This window comes from Planococcus citri, chromosome 4 (genome assembly GCF_950023065.1).
Source record: "Planococcus citri chromosome 4, ihPlaCitr1.1, whole genome shotgun sequence".
Classification (NCBI taxonomy): domain Eukaryota; kingdom Metazoa; phylum Arthropoda; class Insecta; order Hemiptera; family Pseudococcidae; genus Planococcus; species Planococcus citri.
The window spans coordinates 42,363,727-42,384,917 of NC_088680.1; the positions used below are offsets into that span (position 1 = coordinate 42,363,727).

At 33.6% G+C, this 21,191-nt stretch overlaps 1 protein-coding gene and 1 long non-coding RNA gene across 5 annotated transcripts in view; one reads left to right on the top strand and one right to left on the bottom strand.

Moving 5' to 3' along the window:
• LOC135843602 (adenylate cyclase type 5) overlaps window positions 1-21,191 on the bottom strand; it is a 324,265-nt gene that overhangs the window by 172,688 nt on the left and 130,386 nt on the right. For all 4 annotated transcript variants that reach the window (XM_065361542.1, XM_065361543.1, XM_065361540.1 and 1 more), the window contains exon 2: window positions 2,061-2,215. The gene's annotated coding sequence lies outside the window, so the exon portion shown is untranslated. The remainder of the gene's footprint in view (window positions 1-2,060; window positions 2,216-21,191) is intronic.
• LOC135844609 (uncharacterized) lies at window positions 14,725-20,323 on the top strand. The gene is made up of 2 exons (XR_010558579.1): window positions 14,725-14,760; window positions 19,707-20,323. It is a non-coding gene; the product is annotated as an uncharacterized LOC135844609 (long non-coding RNA).

The window sequence follows — 21,191 nt, forward strand, 5'->3', positions numbered from 1 at the left end:
CAGACTTTTGAAAAATTGAGAAAAATTTTGTTTAAAGCAAAAAACACAGCCATGATTTGAAACTTTCATTTCAGAGGTGACCTTTTTACCCCCATTTCAGTGTTGAATTCAGCGAAGGATTTCATAAAGAATTTCAACAAAAAATGTTGGAAAAGCCTTTTTCAAATCTTTCAATAAAATTCACACTACTTGTCGAATCCTTCAGCGAAATCCTTCATTTAATCTCTCACTCAAATCCTTCGCAGAATCTTTCATTAAAATTCTTTGCCAAATCCTTCACCGAATCCTTCACTAAAATCCTTCGTCCTTCGCAAAATTCTTCACCGAAATGCTTCAGTGGAATCCTCAAAATTCTCCACTGAGGCTTTCGTGGAAATCATTTACCAAGCTTAGTTCATCTTCAAAACCTTCACTAAATCTTTCACTGAAATCCTTCACCGGATCCTTTACTAAAATCCTTTGAAAAATGCTCCACAATACAATCACCAAATCTTTCACCGAATCCTTCACTAAAATCCTTCGCAAAGTTCTTCACTACTGAAATCATCAGCCAAATTCTCCGCTGAATCCTTCGACGAAATGGTTCGCCAAATTTTCCATGAAAATTCTTCACCCACTCCTTCTTCAAATCCTTCTTCGAATTTTATATTGAAGTCTTTCACTAAAATTTCCTCGCTAAACTGAAATTTTACTCGGAATTTTTCACTGAGTCCTTTGCAAAATCCTTCAGTAAACTTTCCGCCAACATTTTTTGGTAATTTCTTCGTCAAACCCTTCGCTAAAATCACTCACAGAATCCTTTGTCCAATCTCTCACCGGAGTCTTTCCCTAAATATTTAGGCCAAGTCCTCCATCGAAATCCTTAGGTACTTCAAGTTTTACGTCCCACATCTTTCGCCAAATCTTTCACGAAAATGCTTCGCCAAATCCTTTGACTCAGATTGAGATTGAGAATTGGTCCATTTTTTCCTCTCTTTAAATGTCTGATAAGGATATGATTTTTAATTTTTTTAAATGAAGTTCTTACTCGCAGAAATTATTAATCAAATTAAGGAGCAATTTTTGTCGAGGTTTTCAAAAATCACTATATCAAGGCTATCGTCTTCTTACGACATTTTTTTATCACCTCGAATAAATTTTCTCAAAAACTTAATTTCTAAATAGAGTAATTTCTTGCAATTTTAGTGACAAAATAGAACTTTTAGACTATTTTGACAAAAAAATTCAAGTTTTTCTTGCAATTTTGATAGAGAAGTAGAATTTCCTCACATTTTTAGCACAAAAAGTAAGATTTTTTGTGGTAAGTAGATATGATAAAAAACTGATTTTTTTGTAAATTTTCACCAAAAAAAACAAACAATTTTTGCAATTAAGAAAAACTTCCGTGAAATTTTCACAAAAAAAAAGGATTTTTTAGCAACTTTGTTTTAAAAAAAGGGACTCTTGACAATGTCTACAAAACATGCGTGTTTTTTTTTAATTTTACAAAAAAGTAGGATTATTTGCAATTTTGATTGAAAAAGTTTGACCTTTTAGTACCTAATTTTGATTTTCAAAAAAAAAATTTTTTTTTGCAGTTCGAAAAAAAACATATTTTTTTGGTAATTTTGATTTAGAATTTTTTTTTGCAATTTTTTTGAAAAACTGAACTTTTGCCTACTTTTTTTCATTATGGGCTAGTGGGGTTCGGTTTCGTTTCTTTTATAGCCAATCTCGGAGGTATCTAGGTAGATAAGTAATAACTATATATATGTAGGTACTTCAATTTCCAAAAAAAATATGAAGAGTCAACGAATAGCTTCAAACAAAAATTAATACTCGAGCTCATTGAGAAACTATTTCGCAAGATTTGAACCTAACAAGCTAACACTGTCTTTCTTTTTCTCCGTAAAGGTCATTTTTTTGTTTACTCATTTAGTACCTAAAATATATACTTAAGTAGGTACTTAACTACGTACTTGATATACCTAAATGAGTTATTACTTCCACCTGCCTACGCTCACGAGTTTAATTTTCAGCCAGATTCATAATATTTACATTACATGGAATATAGCAATTACCTGCGTGTAATTATTCTTCGTGTATCATTTGCAGGACATCGGTCGTTTTATTTTTTTTCCCACGTCCGCGAGGAAATACGCGATGAATTTTCAGCGATCACAACACCATCGAAATAAGTTTATTTTGCAGCCGTCGAAAAAATTACAATCACCACCTGAAACGATATAATTAATTTATTAGAATCGGGAACGACTTTTTTTTTTTTGCTATTTCTTACTCATCGGGTCTGGGGGGTCTACTTATATATACGTAAATATAGCATAGTGTTGAAAGATTACGGAACCAGGGAATTAGTGGCTTCGGGGCTTCCTGCGGTTTCTCGAGGTTACGTCGAACGGCTCTTTTCATTAATAATTAGAAAACGGTTAATGCGTTTCTAATGTTGCGTCTGTCGTTTTTGATGGACCGAACGCAAAGGTATTACCAAAATTTCACGCGGGATTTGCCTAACACTCGTTTCCACATAGACTTAAAAGGTGTAGGTACCAAAAGCACCACGTACAATCAAACCGAACAGAGAGCTGGCTCGACTAAGAAACCATTGCGCTTTAATAGAATACCGACGACGAGTGCTTTATCGACGAGAGTAAATTTTCACACGAGTTATAGGTATTTTCTTGCGGTGAAGAATAAACCAAACTACAGATTTACTTTGTGGGTTCAAAAATTCATTTGAGACGGTAAATTGGAAATACTTACTTAAAGTAATTATTTTACAATAATACGTTTCGAATGAACGAAAGAAGAGGTCTCTCTTCGGTAAGGACCTTTTTATTTTCTCGGTGTAAAGAAAATACTTACAAGAGACGACGAGAACGACGTGAGCAACGTAAAATAAATTTTGTATGGGAGAAGGGAGAGGGGGAAGAAGTACACCTTCTACATTTGCTTTTGTTTCTTAAACAATCGATGTTTGATAGTTATTAAAATATTTTTTTTAACGCTGGAAATTAATTTTCAACATCATTTTGGTCGTTAACTCTTGACATTAATTTTTCTCTTAACGCAATTAATTAAACGATAATTCCGCGTAATAATTCATTACCAAACAGTGTTACCAATCAAAATAAAAAAAATCCACTTGGAAAAAAATTTACACTGGTTTCACAACGGGATTCTCGTCTGTCGTCTCGTTCATTAATTTCCTTCCAAGACAAATAAAAATATCGAGACGATGGTAGAAAAAAATTCGCTACTAAAGATATAAAAATTCAATTCGTACCCTTGAACTCGACCCACATTATGGATGAAATTTTACAACCCAAACAAAAGAGCCTTATATAAAAACTGGCCGACATCCAAGATCAAATTTCACCGCAGAAAATTCCTCGAAGACGACGATTCGCGACGCGGAGGCTGACTTAAGTTTATGTCCATAGTTGATAATTTTCAAAATGTTGTTTCCTTTTCTAGATTTCGTTTGCTTTGCTAAGCTAAAGTTTCATTGGCAAAGTAATCCGAAACGATTCTTTGCAGATGATATTTATTCATGATTCCCAATAACTTTATTCAAACCGTGTACTACGATATTCGCTTTCTTTGGAAAACTTTTTTGTGTTTTCTACTCGTAATATTCGCACAGTCTAGGTCGCACGATGCTTATTTTTCTATACGATATGTATTTTCGAGTTAAATAAACTCTCGAGAAATACGCTTTTAATAAAATTAAAATCTAGAAGAAAATTATTTCTTTTGAATGTTTTTGAAAAATAAATTAATGTAACGCTGTGTTTTTCTGTGTTTTGAATACCTTCGCCATCTCCCTCTACATTTACTTTCAAATTACCGACCGTGAATGTAAAACTGCTCGTGAAAGGACTTCATTTCAATTCCGGATTCATTTTTTCAACCTCGGTATTTCGCAACTCTATTGAAATATTATTTCTAATTGGAATTTTGGTTGTTTAATATAGAAAAGCATAGATATTCTATTAAATTTTTCCACTCATTTCATTCAGTTGGTTTCAAATCAACAAGATTACTTAAGTAGGTACCTAGGTATAAGTATAGGTGTCTTATTAGAATACCTAATAATACTGTCACAATAATATTGGAAAAATGTACACAATATAAGTAAATTTTTTCCCAATAACTCGTCAGAAAAATTACAAGTAATTACTCAAGGTTACTTTGTTATTTTTTCATTATAGATTGTAACTGATAAAAAAGAGGGGAAAATGCAAATATGTTTTTCTCGATGGACAATACACTATAAATCAAAATAATCGGTAATGAACTTCGAGACATTTTTCCCATAAACTTCACGCTATTATCACGTGAAATTAGTAGAAAACGTAGGTACTTACGTGATGAAAAACTACCTACCTAGTACCCATACCTACCTACTTTATCGATAAAATCAGATCTTGATGATTATAAAATTAATCAACTACTAGCAAACCCGTTAATCGCGCATACTGCGCGATTCTTCAAAACATGAATGTATATTTTAAAAATTCACTAACTAATACTTAAAATGATCACAAAGTGTATACATATAAAATTTTTTAACGCTTCCTCAACTTTGAAATCAGCTTTGGAACCTCTTGTAATCAAAGAATTATCTTCTTTCAAAATACATATAGCATAGGTAGGTATGTACTTGAAAAAATGAGCTTAACTTTTTCAAAAAGAATTGCGAAAAGGTATTTTTTTGACAATTATCATCAAAAAGCTTTTTTTTCAATTGTCAAAATTTTGCTTTTTGGCAAAAATTGATAAAAAAATCTTGCTTTTATTAAAATTTGTAAAAAATCTTCAGCTTACTTTTTTCCCCCAAAAAATTGTTCAAAAATCTACCTGTTTTGCCAGAAATTGTTGATTGATAATCACTAAAAAGTTTTACTTTTTTCTCAATGCATAATTATTGAAAAGTCATGAAATGGTGTTTCTTTGCTTATATCCAATTCTCAAAAAACTCTCTTGGCTAACATTGTGATTCTTGCTTTTCACCAAAAATTGTGAAAGATAATGTGCCTTTTTCAAAAATTAAAAGAAAAAGTTTGTTTTATTGCAAAAAATGCCAATAGGTACTTAATTTCAACTATTCTCACCAAAAATTACCCTGAAGCATCGCTTTTTCTCCAAATACGTATTCTAAAAACACTCAATCATTCTCATCAAAAATCAAAATAATGTCCCATTTTCCAATAAAAATTGCGAAAAAGTATTACCTTTCTTTCCAACAATTGGCAAAAAGTCCTGGTTTCATTTCTTAACTTTTACAAAAATGTTCACTTATTGCAAACTCTTACCAAAAATACCAAAAAAAGACTCGTTTTTTACCCTATAGTTATAATAAAAGTGACAAAAATAAGTACAAAAAAAGTACATAATTTTTTTTTGTTGATAACTACCAAAATTTTGACAATCTTTCTTGTTTTTCACCAAATCAACAATCTCGTTTTTTTTTAATTTACAAAAATTTATTGTTTTTAGTAACAAAAACATCATTTTTTTAATCAGAAATCACCAAAAATCTCAGTAATTCTTTTGCTGTTTGCTAAGATTGTTAAAGCCTCGACTAAAATGATTCAATCTGCTGCACATCTACATTCTACATAAATTGGTAAAAACTTTCAACCTTGTATAATGATTCAATCTGCGCGCTCCCTGCCCCTACACAAATGACTCGTTCATGTGCGCAAATTGTGAAGATCTTTAACCTGAATCTATTTTATTTATTGAATAATCACTTACTAAGTATCCATGATACATGGGTACTTTGTAAGTTTTAATTTTCAATGCCTCCATGATGCTTTTTTTGTGGATGGATGATTACTTATGAAGTCTCCATGATTCATGGGAATTTTGTAAATCACCATTCGACCTATCACAAAATTTTGAGCTTTCGCTTAGCTTTTACAGTCAACTTTCAAAATTGTTTTTCTATCAAAAATTGTTTTTGATCTTTCAAGGTACAATATAGGTACCTAAGTAATTTTATGTACATATTGAGGATGCATAAGATCAATTATTGAACTTTTTTCAGCTCACAATGCAACCATTTGTACTTTCAACATAAACCTGCACACCTACACTTTAAAGCTTTCTATTGATATCTACATCGTTCATGAAAATCAGTTCAGCAGTTTATTTATTTAATAAGCTTACCTATATCCAGCTTTTTCAAGTTCTGTGTTAAACATTTGCAAATTTTCTCTAAAGCCTGCCAAGATTTATCTTTTTGTAAAGCTCTTTCAAAGTACATACATAATATATAGTTACTTCTGTGTATTCATCAAATACGCAGAGTATAGGTCAAATATTGCATGTCACAAAATTTTGAACTTTACCTTAACTTTTACCATCAACATTTGAAAATTTCTAAAAAAAGTTAAGCAAAACCTCAAAACTTAGTGACATGTGGTATTTCACCTAAAATAACAACCTCTTGATAGAAAGGCTTCAAAGTGTAGATGTGCAAGTTCATGTTGAAAGTATGAAGAATTGTGTAGTAAGCTTAAAAAAGTTCAATAATTGATTAGGCCATATTTTTAAGGGAAATATTTAATCGAACGACAAAAAAGGTGGTTTGAACGACAGGCAAGTCTTACGACAATAAGAGGGGTATTAACGACAAATTAGGTGCTAAAAACAGAAGCTTTTAAACGACTAAACAGGTAGTCATCACGACTATTTTTGTTTATGAATCACGACTACCTACTTCTCCCGACAGATATGAGCGTTAGAACAACAAAGTATGATTTTCCGCGACAACTACATCATTCTGTACTTGGGTGTAGTGTTTGAACTGCACATAATTGGTTCAATGGAATATTGGAATATGATAAAGTTGTAATTCAAAACTGTCTGCATTTTGCCACTTCTCCAGGTGTGTCTTTAAAGGAGTGGATCTCTGGGTATCAATGGGCTGCTCAAAACAAAAAAGTGATTCAAATTCCAGGCGATTCCAGTGCTGCTTCCTTTTTTTTCACCATCTCCAGCATAGCCAAACACTCAATTACTCCCAAATTGATCAAAACCTTCAAATCTGCAGACAAACATTGGAAAACTTTTGACAAATTCCTCGAACTCACACATGGAATTTGGAAAATCAGCATTGTACCGAACAATTTGAAATTATCAACTTGCTCATGCCCTTATTTCATGAAAAGAACAACATGTAAACATGTACTTGGAATGCAAAGTTGTCAGAAATGGGTTCGGGATCCCCCCCCCTCCCGAGGCGAAATCCATTTTCTTCGGCCAAAAACGCAAACTTGGGAGGCCAGCTAAATCCAAAAGGGCACTATTGGTGCAATGAAACTTTTTTTTCCTATCAATTTGCAAATGTGTAGTCTTTGTAGTCTCTTTTTAATTGTATAAATTGCCGTTTTTTGATCATAAAATTAGTCGTTCCTAGATACTATTGTGTCGTGGATTTCGCTTATCCGGTTGTCGTGTAAAATAATTATTTGTCGTTGAATGCATTTTTTTACCGTGCAATATAAAATGCCTGTCGTTGAAGTACTTTTTTTGTCGTGTTTTTTGTGGGCCGTGGTATTTATTTTTTCTGTCGCTTAAACCCCTTATTTTTGTCGTGCATTCCCCCTTTTTTGTCGTAACGATAAATCATACCCTATTTTTAATGGGTAGACAAAAATACTTATGTTGTACCCTGAAAGATCCAAGTTAAAATCAATTTTTTGTTGTAATTTCACTTCACATTTTAAAATTTAGTAAATGGTGTTTTGAGCTTTTTTAGCTCATGGTGAAAATTGTTGAACTTTCAACATAAACCTGCATATCTACTATTTAAAACCTTTCTATCAAGTGGCTGTTTATCAAAATCAGTTCAGCCGTTGCAGAGATCTTGCTGTGACAAAAAACTGTTATAATGAACTTTCAAACATTCTCTGAACTTTTGCTGGCAATTTTCCAAAGTTTTTTACTGTCTAGAATGGTTTTTTCGTGATGATCTATCAAAGTACAATCTGTATATTTTTTTTACACATCAAATAAGATCAAATACTACATGGCTAAAACTTTCAAGCTTTCACATAGCTTTGACCACAGACTTTTGTAATCTTTTTTTCTTCAAGATTTTGTCTTTTTGTGATGCTCTTTTAAGGTATATAATAAATACGTACTTTTTTGTATACGTTGAAACCATTGAGTATAGGGTTAACATCAATTATTGAGCTTTTTTGAGCTTATGGCACAACTTTTTTTGTAAAAATTTTTCTTTGACATTGGACTTCTTTTGAGGCTCTTTCAAGGTATAATATATGTACTTCTTTGTATAGATCAAATGGGCAGATTCTCAAAACCATGACAAAATGAGATTTTTGAGCTTTACAGCACAACTTTTTTGTAATCTTTTTTTTTGACATTGGACTTCATTTGATGCTCTTTCAAGGTATAATATACGTATGTACTTCTCTGTATATGTCGAATGCACCACGTATAGGCTAAAATCAATTATTGAGCTTTTTTGAGCTTTAAGGCACAACTTTTTTGTGAACTTTTTTCTCCAATATTTGACTTCTTTCGATGCTCTTTCAAGGTATAATGTACATACTACTGTGTATTATACAGAATGCGCTACGTACATATAGGATAAAATCAATTGTTGAGCTTTTTTGAGCTTTACGGCGAAACTTTTCGAACTTTTGATTAAAACCTGCACATCTACTGGTCAAAAGCTTTTTTTGAGACACCGTCGAGCAAAATTGGTTCAGCCATTGCTGAGATCATACAGTCAAAAGAATCCAGTCATAATTGAGCTTTTTTGAGCTTTTTACAGCACAGCTTTTTTTGTAAACATTTTTCTTCAACATTAGACTTCGTTTGATGCTCTTCAAGGTATAATATACGTACTTCTCTATATATATCGAATACACTACGTATAGGCTAAAATCAATTATTGAGCTTTTTTGAGCTTTAAGGCACAGCTTTTTTGTGAACTTTTTTCTTCAACATTTGACTTCTTTCGATGCTCTTTCAAGGTATAATATGCGTACTACTGTGTATACATCGAATGCGCTACGTATAGGCTAAAATCAATTATTGAGCTTTTTTGAGCTTTAAGGCGCAACTTTTTTGTAAACTTTTTTCTTCAATATTAGACTTCTTTCGATGCTCTTTCAAGGTATAATATACGTACTTCTCTGTATACATTAAATGCGCTACGTATAGGCTAAAATCATTTATTGAGCTTTTTAGAGCTTTAAGGCGCAACTTTTTTGTAAACTTTTTTTTTCAACATGTAACTTCTTTTGATGCTCTTTCAAGTTATAATATACGTACTACTGCATATACGTCAAATGCGCTACGTAAAGGCTAAAATCAATTATTGAGCTTTTTTGAGCTTTTCGGGACAACTTTTTGAACTTTTGATAAAAACCTGCACATCTACGGGTCAAAAGCTTTTTTTTGAGACTTCGTTGATCAAAATCGGTTCAGCCGTTGCTGAGATCTCAGAGTCAAAAGAATTCGGTCATAATTTTAATATATAGATTAGGTAGGTACCTAAGTCTTACCTTTTTTTCAAGTGATTATTTAGGTGATTCTAGTTTTTTTCTCACTTCACCTCCTTCCCACCTTGAAAGTGCACAAACAAGATAGAAAAGGTTCTTAATTTTTACAACTTTTTCAGACGATTTACGTTGTACAGTTATTTAAACCAATAATTAACTAATAAGTTGTATCTGAAAAGAAATCCGACAACAAGCTTTTCATTCAAATCAAAATTTGAGAAGAAAAATTAAAAGTGAGCATTAACTAGGTAATATCAAACTATAAAATCATTCGAAAACAGCAATTTAAAAAAATGCCCCAAAAAGCAGGAATTTCATCCAAGAAATCTTTGTAGTATTTGAAAAGAGCTGTCCATAAATGTGGCACATTGAAAGAATCTTATCTAGAAGAAATCAAGTACCTATAGGTCGTATTAGAAACCAACAATCAGTTTGGTTCCAGCCCCCTCAGGGGGCGAGTGGGGGAGGCTTAACTATTTTTACATTGTCTTGCGGTATTCAACTTCAGCAGCACATGCCTCCACAGCTATGATACTTTGATCAAAACTGATTTCACAGTTCGAAAGGGCATTAAATTTCGAACTTTTTAAAAGTTGAAAGTTCAAATTTCAAAATGGCGCTGTAAGTGAGAGCTACCATTTAAAATTCTGAAAAAATGTCCATGGATCTTTTGATGCTTTTTTGAAATATTCAATTTTCAAGATGGGATGAGTGAATGAAATTATTTATTTTAGGACGCTTCAGCATCTGGGCATTTTTTGCATCCACAATACATTTACATTATAACGTCGACTTATAGACCCTGGATCTGCGTATAAGACAACCAACTGGCAGCCATCTTGGCATAATATCCTGTGTAACGCCAATTTCTCCCGCTGGGTGCTCTTGGCAGCGCTGTACTTCAATCTGCAGGCAATGGGGAAGAGGGACGTAAGTGATATTTTGTGTAGAGCCAATTTCTCCCACTGGATGCTCTTGGCTGCGCTAGGGCTGCGTTGTATTTTACATGGTACTTCGTTCAAGAATTCGAAAACAGCGCTGCGAAGAGCACCCAGTGGGATAAATTTGTGTTACACCAGTTTTCTTTACCTTTTCCATTCCCCTTGGCCTGCAGTTGGTTGTCTTATTCCGCAGGTCCAGTGTCTATACGGCAACTGTATATAATGGACAAATATTTCAATGTAAAAAAAACAGCCAAAGTTGAAGCTGACTTTTTGGATGCAGAATCCAGGAAACCTTCTGCTCATGCGCCAAACATGATGCTTACCACGCTGGTGGAGAGAGCATTGACTTTTTAGATATGGACTGCTAGCGGTGCATAAGCCAATGGTCTTAAACATAGTTCATCAGTTAGTCGAGGTTTGGCTTCTGCGCATGCCGGGATCTAAAAAATGATGTCGTACCAGGTGACGATGTTATACCTCCCACACCTCTGTGTAACCATACCTGCGTAGCATAACGTCACAACAGAGCTGGCGCATGTGCAGATCACAACTCTCGACTTACTATGTTCAAGACAATAGCCGTATGTTAAGCTTATGGGCTGCTAGCAGTCTGTATCTAAAAAGTCAATGGGAGAGAGAGATGGTTCACTGGTTGAACAATTGAACCGTCTCTCTCTCTCCACCAGTGCGGTAAGCATCATGTTTGGCGCATGAGCAGAAGGTTTTCTGGATTCTGCATCCAAAAAGTCGGTTTCATATATGCTGATTTGAAATATTCATCCATTATATACGGTCGACGCATTATAAACAAATACAAAATGAACAAAGTACAGACAACATAACAAGTAAAAAATAATTCACAAAATAACATAGCAAAAAAATGAAGATTTGGTAAATGAGGTCGTAGATCCCAATGCATTTTAAAAAGGTGAAAAACTTCTGACATATATCTTCATCATCTGTTTGAGTGTTTGGACATCTTTGTAAGTAAACCCCCTTAGAATTTGCTCTCTGTCTTTCTTATTTTTGGGATAGTGGTTAATCAGGTGTATGATGGTAATTAGCACTCCACAAGAGTCACATTGTTTCAGTTGCTTGTCTTTGAAAAGTGGAGAATGAGTATGGTCAGTATACTTGATTCGTGATCTGGTTAGCACTACTTCTTCACTCCTACTTTTCCTGTATGGTGTAACCCTTGAATCAGAACAGAGTCTCATTTGCTGCACTTGATATTTTATGGCATTTGTGTCTTCATCCTGATCTACGTGAAGATTAATCAGCAGATCTCTACAACGACAGCCAATAGGGTGATACGTAGTATACTTTTCTTCCAGTGGAGAGTGAAACATTTTGTAGAAATTAGGATGGCTTGGATAATTTTCAACTTTCAGGTACTACTTTCACAGAAGCTGATCTCTTCTCTGTGATAAAGGAAGTATTCCAGTCTCTAATCTTTCAATGGAAGGAGAGCATCCCCCTCCAAATTTGGTCAAAACTTTCAAAACAAATCTGGGACATGTGATATATCGAATTGTACGTTTTTGGTGATGCTGAACACGAATATGACGTCAGATTTTTGATTGGACCCCATCCACGGACCCCCAGCACTTCCCCAAACGAGGTAAAACTTCAAAAAAGTGTTATGTTTGTGCGACACAATTTTGCGTCAGTAATTTTTTGTCCAACGTTAAATCTGAAGAAGCTATTTTTCATCCCAAAAACTTTTTTAAATCGAACAAAGCTAAATTGAAAGAGCATGCTAAAATACATCATTAGCCAAAATTTCAGGGGCTAAAGCGAATTTATCGATTTTTGATGATTTTTTTCAAATCGAAGGGTCTAAAATGCAAAAAAATCAAAATTTTGCCAAATTGGCCTAGAAAGCTGAAATTTACCAAGTGTTCTATTTTTGATCACCAAAATCGATCAGAAACGGTTTCAAACAGTTTTGAATAGTTGTGGAGCCTCCAGCAGATTTTTTCAAAGTTTAAATTTGCACAAAATTGTACTGAAAGCAGTTGAATAGCGCAAATTTATTTTGTACGTACCCTAATTTCAACATACTGAGTCAATTAGTCGTGATTTAAAGCCTTTCTGGAGCCTCCAGCTAATTTTGGAAACTACAGCGAATTTTCCAAATGTCTAAATAAGCTGGTTTTCCAACTTCATTTCAATTTCCACAAATCTACTAGAGGCTCTAGAACTGCTCACAACGGTTCAAAACCATCTTCAATCAATTAAAAGGGGGGTAGGGTTCAACAACACAGTGCCCATAAATCGAATTTCAGCGTTCCTGGCCAATTGGGTAAAAATTTGATTTTTCCGCATTTGGGCTCCAATTCAATTTACGAAACATCCCCTGAAATTTTGGCTGACAATATACTTTTTCATGCTCTTTTGATTTAGCTTTGCTGTGTTCATAAATTTTTACATCAGTGGTGATGACTAGGTACCTCTCTTGTCATGATTTTTTAATTTTTTGTCCAAATTTTTTCATCTTTATTAGGTCAAATTTTGTGGAAATTTCAATTTTTAAAAATCTTCTGGAGGCTCCAGAACAACTCAAAACAGTTCGAAACCATTTTCAATTGATTCAAGGAGAGGAGGGAGGTTGAAAATAAAGTACATGTCAATATACTGCAGCTTTCTAGATCAATTTGGTAGATTCTAAAGTTTGAGCATTTTTAAAAATTCGACAAAAAATCTAAAAATTACTTGAATACCTGAAATTTTGATTGGTGTTATATTTTTGAATGCTCATAAGGGTGTACCTTATTTTTTGCAAAGTTGGAACTTCTCACCTCCTCGTACTCCCCAAAGTTGTTACCTTGGGCGAGAAAATAATTCCCTATTATTTTATTTTACCCATAAATAATTTTTTATTGAACAAAAGTACATAAATAATAAGTAAGCATTTTTATTAATTTTTTTCAAGTTTTCAAAACAGGTAACTTTTACCCCATGGGATAAAAACTCTCTCGATACTATTTTTTTCAATTCCACGATCACTTGCTCTCTCAATTAGAAAGACTTCAACGACACCTACGCTCAAATAAAATTTTCATTCGCGTACTCGAATGCATACAAATTTCGCAGGTACACTTTGCAGTCCCACATGTGCACATAGCCTGACATCCTATACACGAATACATACCTTTTCCTACACAAAATATTCAATTCGAAAATTCACCCGAAATTTCCGTCAGTCCTTCTCTGCTCATTCGAAACAATCCCCCAGACAACGAAAGATTTAAAATTAAACCTACCAACCAACGCAAAAATAAGCATACCTACTCTATTTTAGGTAAAGAATGCAACAAGAAATCGCGTTCCGTTTGACTGCGCGGCAAAACTATTCCAAAGCTTCCAATCACTTAAGGTTTGAAAAATTGAAATTTTCATCTCGCTTTGCCGAAGAATCAATTTTAATAACGAGCAACTCGATAGGTCTCTATACCAAACCACCATTGAAATATGCGGCGAGAACCGGCAAACATAAATTTTTGACATCAAACCGCCATTTATTTTATATTTAAACGAACACCACGCGGCGTGGCGCCGACAAAAACACGTAGTAGTAGGTAAATAAAACCACAAAATCCGGGCAAAAGGGACCATTGAAACACGATCGTTTATTGGGGCAAAAAATTGCTACTATATTGCAGGTGGAGGTACGTTGACATTTACGCACCTGTTTGGGCAGCCCATTAAGGAAAATCTTAATAGAAAAAATATTATCGCGATCGCGGAACATTTACCTACAAACGAATTTAGAGTCGAGCCGACGCTTTTGTGCTGTGTATAACCAGTATTCGAGTATAATAATTCTCGAGACTAATTAGATCAATTTAGGAGATTAATTAATAATTAGTAATTAACGCGTAACGAGGCGACATATGCAATATCGTTGGCTTGTTCTCGCGGTTCGTTTTTACAACTATCGATTTCAGTCTCGAATTTCCATTTCAACGAATACTATACTTAGTGAGAAATTTATGTAGGCATATCCTCGTATTTTAATACAACTAAATATTGAAAAACTCCGATAAAATAATAAACTCTCCAAGTATTTTGAAAATTCGTCGAACGATGAAGCGCAATATTAATTAAAATATTTTCCCAAAATACTTGTAGCTCCGACCAATCGCAGCCTAGTTCTTGAATAAATACTCGGCTGTATAACAAGAGATATGTACCATAAATTGAGGTGGAAAATTTCTCAATTTTCATTTGTTTTCGCCGAACAGGGCCATGGAAAATTGCACCGATTTACAGTAAGTATTAATAAATTTTACACGAAATAAAACCCCTGCGCGGTGTAGGTACGAGTATATCGAAGAGGAGATTTTGACCGAATTTCATTTCATTACCGTCGATGGTTTCTTTATATAATAGCGAGTAAAACAATTAAGCGTATGTTTTTCAGCTTATGCATATATTCTGACCAATCGTTACAAATTAATAAAACCTAGTCCGATATGTCCGCGTAATTAATTTAACTGTACGGGGTAAACTATTGAATAATCGTTTGTGCGAATACATGAATTATTAATGCGCAGCTCCAAATTACCTATACGTACCTATATTTTGTCGAGAATAGAGAATATCTCGTTCAAATTCCAATTCGAATCCGTGTTTAACGAGAGTTATTTTTTTGTACGTACGATATCTCTACCAACTTGTTGCTTTAGGCGAAAATTTTCACAAAAGATTTCAAAAATTTGTATTTTTATTTAAGGAAATGAAAAAAAAAGAGAAAGAAACTTGTAAAATATCTGAAACGAAACCACCGGTAACCGGACACTTCCCCGAATCCACTTCCCCGAAAGACGTTTTCCCGAATACCAAAATCCCGAATTTTTTTATCCCGAATCCATTTCCCCGAATCCGTTTCCCCGAAAGACCTACACCCGAAAATTGAAAAAAAATTGAGTCAAAAAATTTTTTAATTTTTTATTCGTCTTGGTTCGGCGGTTGCTGGTGCGCCGACTGATCTGGTCCTTTTAGAACAATAAGCAGTTCCCCGTTTTGTCGAACTGCAGTTATCGCTCTTGACTTGCCCTCTTGCAGCCTCACTCTTCGGCAATCCCAATACGTTTTCGTTACATCTGGACTTTTCTTTGACTTCACGTAGACGTACCCTTGCAACAATAATTTCCCGTCACTGATGGCGGCCATTTTTTTTTCTAATAGAAAATTCAATTTTCATATGAGTAACATAAGGTGCTTACACGGCATAGGTAACCATTACACCTCATCATTTCTATTTCCATGGTAAATGTACTATTATTCGGGATACACCGAGGCATTCGGGATGTAGGTGTTCGGGATATATGCATTCGGGTTAAAGGCATTCGGGATTTTGGACCTTCGGGATACAGATTCGGGTACACGGCATTCGGGAAAATGGATTCGGGATAAACAAATTCGGGATTTTGTCATTCGGGAAAATGTCTTTCGGGGAAGTGGATTCGGGGAAATGTCCGGTAATCAAACCACCTCACTATAGGTACCCACTCTAAAAAAATAATACCTATACATACCTATAACGGAAAGCTTTCAATTTGAAATCTGCAGGCGATACTACGAATTGAGTAAAAATTGTGATACGAAAGAGGAGGTACATATTATCACAGAATTATGCGATACGGTGATTCAAAACTGATTCATTTGCTTTACCTTAAATGAAAAAAAATCAGCAAATTCTACTAGGTACCTATGATGTCATTAGGACAGTTGCATTGCAGCTGAATATGTACATAGTATGTACCTACGACTAAAAATGGCAAAAGGGCAATCAACCTGTGTCTGCCTCCTCTCCCTTATTCCCCTCTATAGGTACGCAACTTCCAACAACTCATCCATTTTCATACCGGTAATCGATAATTTTCCAGCCGAAAATGGGTGCTAAAAATGATACTATAAAATCCCAAATTGATTCCTGAAGGTACCTAGCAAATAATTTCTGTGAAATATTTTGTACAAAAATTGGGAAAATTTTTACTAGACCATTAGGTACACTGTTCTGTAGATGAAAGTTTGAAAAAATTTACTTCAATTTTCGACATGATTAAAAGAGAGGGGGAAGCAATCAAGATCGTGTTGAAAAAAAAATCAATACCAAGAAAATTATGAAGTGTCAAAAGATCAGGCAAATGTTTGAAAAATTTATTTAAAAACATTCTGGCAGATTATATCCGAGTACCCAAACCCTTCCCTTTCAATTTTCACGAGTCTGAAATTGAGCTTATCAGTCTGTGACAAACCAAAAGTAGGTAAACAAAAACAAAGAAAACTGGAAACGAAAAGTAAAACGTTACGTTTCACTAATAGCTCTTCTGACTACGAAAAACCTGATCAGAAATCGAAAATAAATACAGTTATTAAGTAACATACGAGTATTTTTGTAAAACTACTTCCAAACTGACAGATAATTGAATTAACAATTTCGATTTATTTCTTGTTACACGGTTTTTGTTGTCAATTCATTTTGCACTTATAGCATTACCTACTTACTTTAGTGACTCATACAAGAATTTAGAAAAACATGTGGCAAGAGGGGAGAGGATAGCAGTTTCAGACAATAACAATTCATAATTGTTCAGACTTCAAAATTTTCCTGAAAAATGCGCTCTCTCCTACTCTTATAGAAAAATAATAACGAATTATCAAATTTTGAAATTATTACCAAGTTTACAGAAGATTATCCAATTTTAATTTAAAAAACACAGCTACACAAAAATAAAATACAATAATTAGATAAAAAAATGCAAAAATCAAAATTTTTTCAAAGCAGGATCATTTCAAGAGTTTAAGAATAGTGGACAATTTGTTATGATCAGGGCTCGGATTTTTATGCTGGAGCATATTTTTTGTATGCACAGGGGATAGGGAATTTTTCAATTATCTCCACGATTCATGAAATTTCAAGTCAAATGAGCCTAATTTGTTACAGCATATTTTGGCATATTTCACCATAAAAGCATATTAAAGCATATTTTGGCATCTTTTTAGGGCATATTTTGCATTTTTAGAGCATATTTTACGTTTTTAGAGCATATTTTACGTTTTTAGCGGTTTTTAGGGAATATTTTGCCCAATTTCAAATTTTTGCATCAAATTACTACATTTTTGTGAAACTGGCAATAGCTCACTCGTACCTACTTATTTTTTTGTTCATTTTATTGGTTTTTTATCCTTTAATAATGGAACTAGAATTACCTTTTCGTGATTTTAAAACGCTCTGTTTTGCATTTTTGTTTGTGAATTCTTAGTATTACACAACAATATTACTAAAATCGTATAGGAATTGATTTTTCCTGTAAAACGATACCCATATTGTAAGAGAATATTTTTACTTTTTAGAGCATATTTTGGCATTTTTTAGGGAATATTTAAGCGCATATTTTGGGTTTTTTGGGGAAAGAATATCCGAGCCCTGGTTATGATCGTTTTCTTCAAATTAAATTTTAAAGAAATTAGGTACGTAACTTTTTTTTTGGAAAAATTGATAAAAAAATGTTGAAGAAATTGTGTCTGAGCTTCAAAATCTTCTTGAAAAATCCCCCCTCCCCCCACCAAAAAATTAGACCATGACATCAGTAAATGAATAAATACGGATAAGGGAATATTCACAAACTTTTTGGGAATTTTTCCCAACTTTTTTGATATTTCAACGTAGATGGCAAAATTTTAGAAACGAGCTACTTTTTATATTTTGCAAATTTTTAAAATCGGAAATTTCACTACATTTTTATGGAACAAACAACAACAAAATCCAACAGGGTTTGTACCCATTCTTATTTTTGTCCTCTCTAATGAATTGGTAAGTACAGTGTTGATCCTATCGAACGTCTTAAGCAGATTTCTGAATTTTTCAGTTTTCAAAAAATCGAGATGACCTTTTCAATCAATCAAATTTACAAAACTGAATTTAACACGGCCCAGATCCATTTCATTCGTGTTTGATTGAAAAGTGAAAAATCCAAAAGTCCACTGAAGGCTCCAGAACGACTAGAAACAATCACCAATCGATGCAGATGGGTGAAAATTGAACATAGAAGCTGAGTCCAGATACTAATTCACCTAAATTGGGTATTTCTGGGGGGAGGGGGGAGAAGAGGAGGAAAGAAAAACAGAATTAAAATTTTCAAAAATTCACCAAAAATTGAAAAATAAAAATTCAGCACTTGAAATTTGGCCTAATTCAGTATTTATAGGTGCTCTTAATTTCGACTATTTTTCATCGTTTCAAACATTTTTCCACATACCTATTGAAATACTTGCACGGTTTCAGAGCGGTCGCAAAAGAGAGTAGAGGGGACTAGGAGGTGCTATGTATACTCCGTAATAGTTTTTCAATTGGAAATTTTAACAATATTTTATCCGAGTTGGGAAAATTTCTAAAGAACGAGTTTATTTTAAAGTTGAATTTCATGCAATTTTTGTATCATAGGTACAAAAAAAGTGCCATAAGAGTTTTGAAACTTTTTAAAAAATGAGCACGAAACTGCCATGTTTTTTCAGTCTTTTTGAGGAGAAAACGATTTGTAATTTTTTTTAAAGAACATGTTTTTTGCGCGGAGGGTCTTTCCAAAATTTGTGTAATGCTGGTCGACTAACACTGATTGGTGTAACTTGAAAACTTGGGAAAATTTTTTTGAATTTTTCATATTATTATACTTACCTACATATAATATCAAACTTTCAAAACTTGAATACAAAATCATGATCAATTCTTGAAAATATGTCAGACTTTTGAAAAATTTTTAAAGGATGAGTAATTTCCGTATTCGTATAATGACAATTTATAAAAATTTCAAAAACTTGAAAAAAATGATAAAATTTCCCATATTTAGTCTGAATTTTAGAGACTTGAAAAAAATTGGGAAAAGAAAAGTTCTTGATATTCTGTCGGACTTTTGAAAATTTTGAAAAAAAAAATTCATAAATTAATAAATTACTCATGACAAACTTTCAAAAATAACTAAATGAGATCGTGTCAGAATTCTGTTTTTTTTTTTGGGGGGGGGGGGATTTTAAGAATTGAGTTATTAATCTATTTCTTCAAAAAATTTTCCTTCTGTGATTCAAACAGCTCATTTGGCAACGTTTCATAATAACAAAATCTTACTGTGCAACGAGTTTTGCTGACATGAAAATTGGCATTTTGAAAAAAAAAATAATAACTATCAAATGATATATTTTTTCATGATTTCAGGGTATACCCAACCTCAGCGGTGGCTGCACTTGAAAGTCATGCAATCTGCGATCACGAATCCTCGCAAGCACAGCCAACACTAGAAAATATCCGTTACGAAAATCAATCAAAATCCAAACATAATGAAATACGACGTTGCTTCGACCTCACCACCACCAACACATCGCGAGATCAAAATATAACCAAAACGATGAAAACGGATATCATCAAACGTAATAAAATCATTAAAAAATACATAGCTCGACGACACAGTATAAAGCACAGCGTTCAAGAAGGGTGCACTTTACGAAACACCACAATTAGCAAATGCATAATAAAGGATAAAATCATCCGGCTGAGGACAATTAAAACGGATATAATAACCCACAATACCGTACGTTCTTCTACTTTGGTACATAAAATGATAAAAACCAAAACACTAAAGAAGGACGATTTCGTACAATGTTTGGAGAATATGCCTTTGGCCGAAGCTCGAAAAATAATTCAGCCACCGATTAGGCTGAAAAAATATAATTCGTGGGGAATATGTGGTAGGTAGGTAAAGCGATGACTGAAACAGGCACATACCACAGAATATGTAATCCGATCTACATAAATATATAAAAGGTGAATTCCAATTCTCTACTTATATATTCTTGCTAAAACGTTGGGTAATAAATTTTATGCCAGAGGTGGATTCACACCGCGATATAATTTCAAATGCTTAAAATTTACCTCGAGAATATAACCAATTCATCGGATCTTCGCATTTTACCTACTTTGGAATTAGAAAACGCAAGGCTCAAGCGTGAAAAAAAAATTTCGAAATTCTCTAATTATTATTAATCATTCGTGTACTGCGAGGCCTTTGTACTGACATATTCAACGTAAATCCGTCCGGTACTTAAGGTATAATCTTCTTTGTCACATTAATGTCGTTCTTATCTCGCATTTATGCCTGCAAAACATTCTACCTACCTTTACTTAGCTCGTTTCGCTCCAGAAATGCCAACTTTTGTCAACTTCTGACATCGTGTCGTTTTTGTATAACCTTACGCGTAATTTTTTTTCCTTTACCTACTGCTTTTCTTTCTTTTTCAAAAATATAACGAGGACGACTAATTTCCTCGTGTAGTAACATAGCAGGTGGAAAAATTTGTATGAGTGGAGGTTTGAGTGGTGGAATTCTGTGTGTTTTTTTTATCTTGTACTTGCTCGTGAAAAGATTTTTTCTCGTTTTAATTTCATTTTCAGATACGAGTAGAGGTTGAAAAATGAAATTAACGCAGGTATTCATTTGAAAAGGAGAGATGTATTCAGATTTAATTGGAATTATTTTTAATAATTCAGAATACGAAAACGTATCGTGCCTAGTTTTAATTAAAGTTGAAGAAGAAAATCATCAGGCTTAAAATATTTTCAATCGTTTAAAAAATGAACTTGGGGATTTTTAAAAATTGCCTAACGTAGGTTGATTTGAGTACTTAATGTTGGCTGGAGCTACAA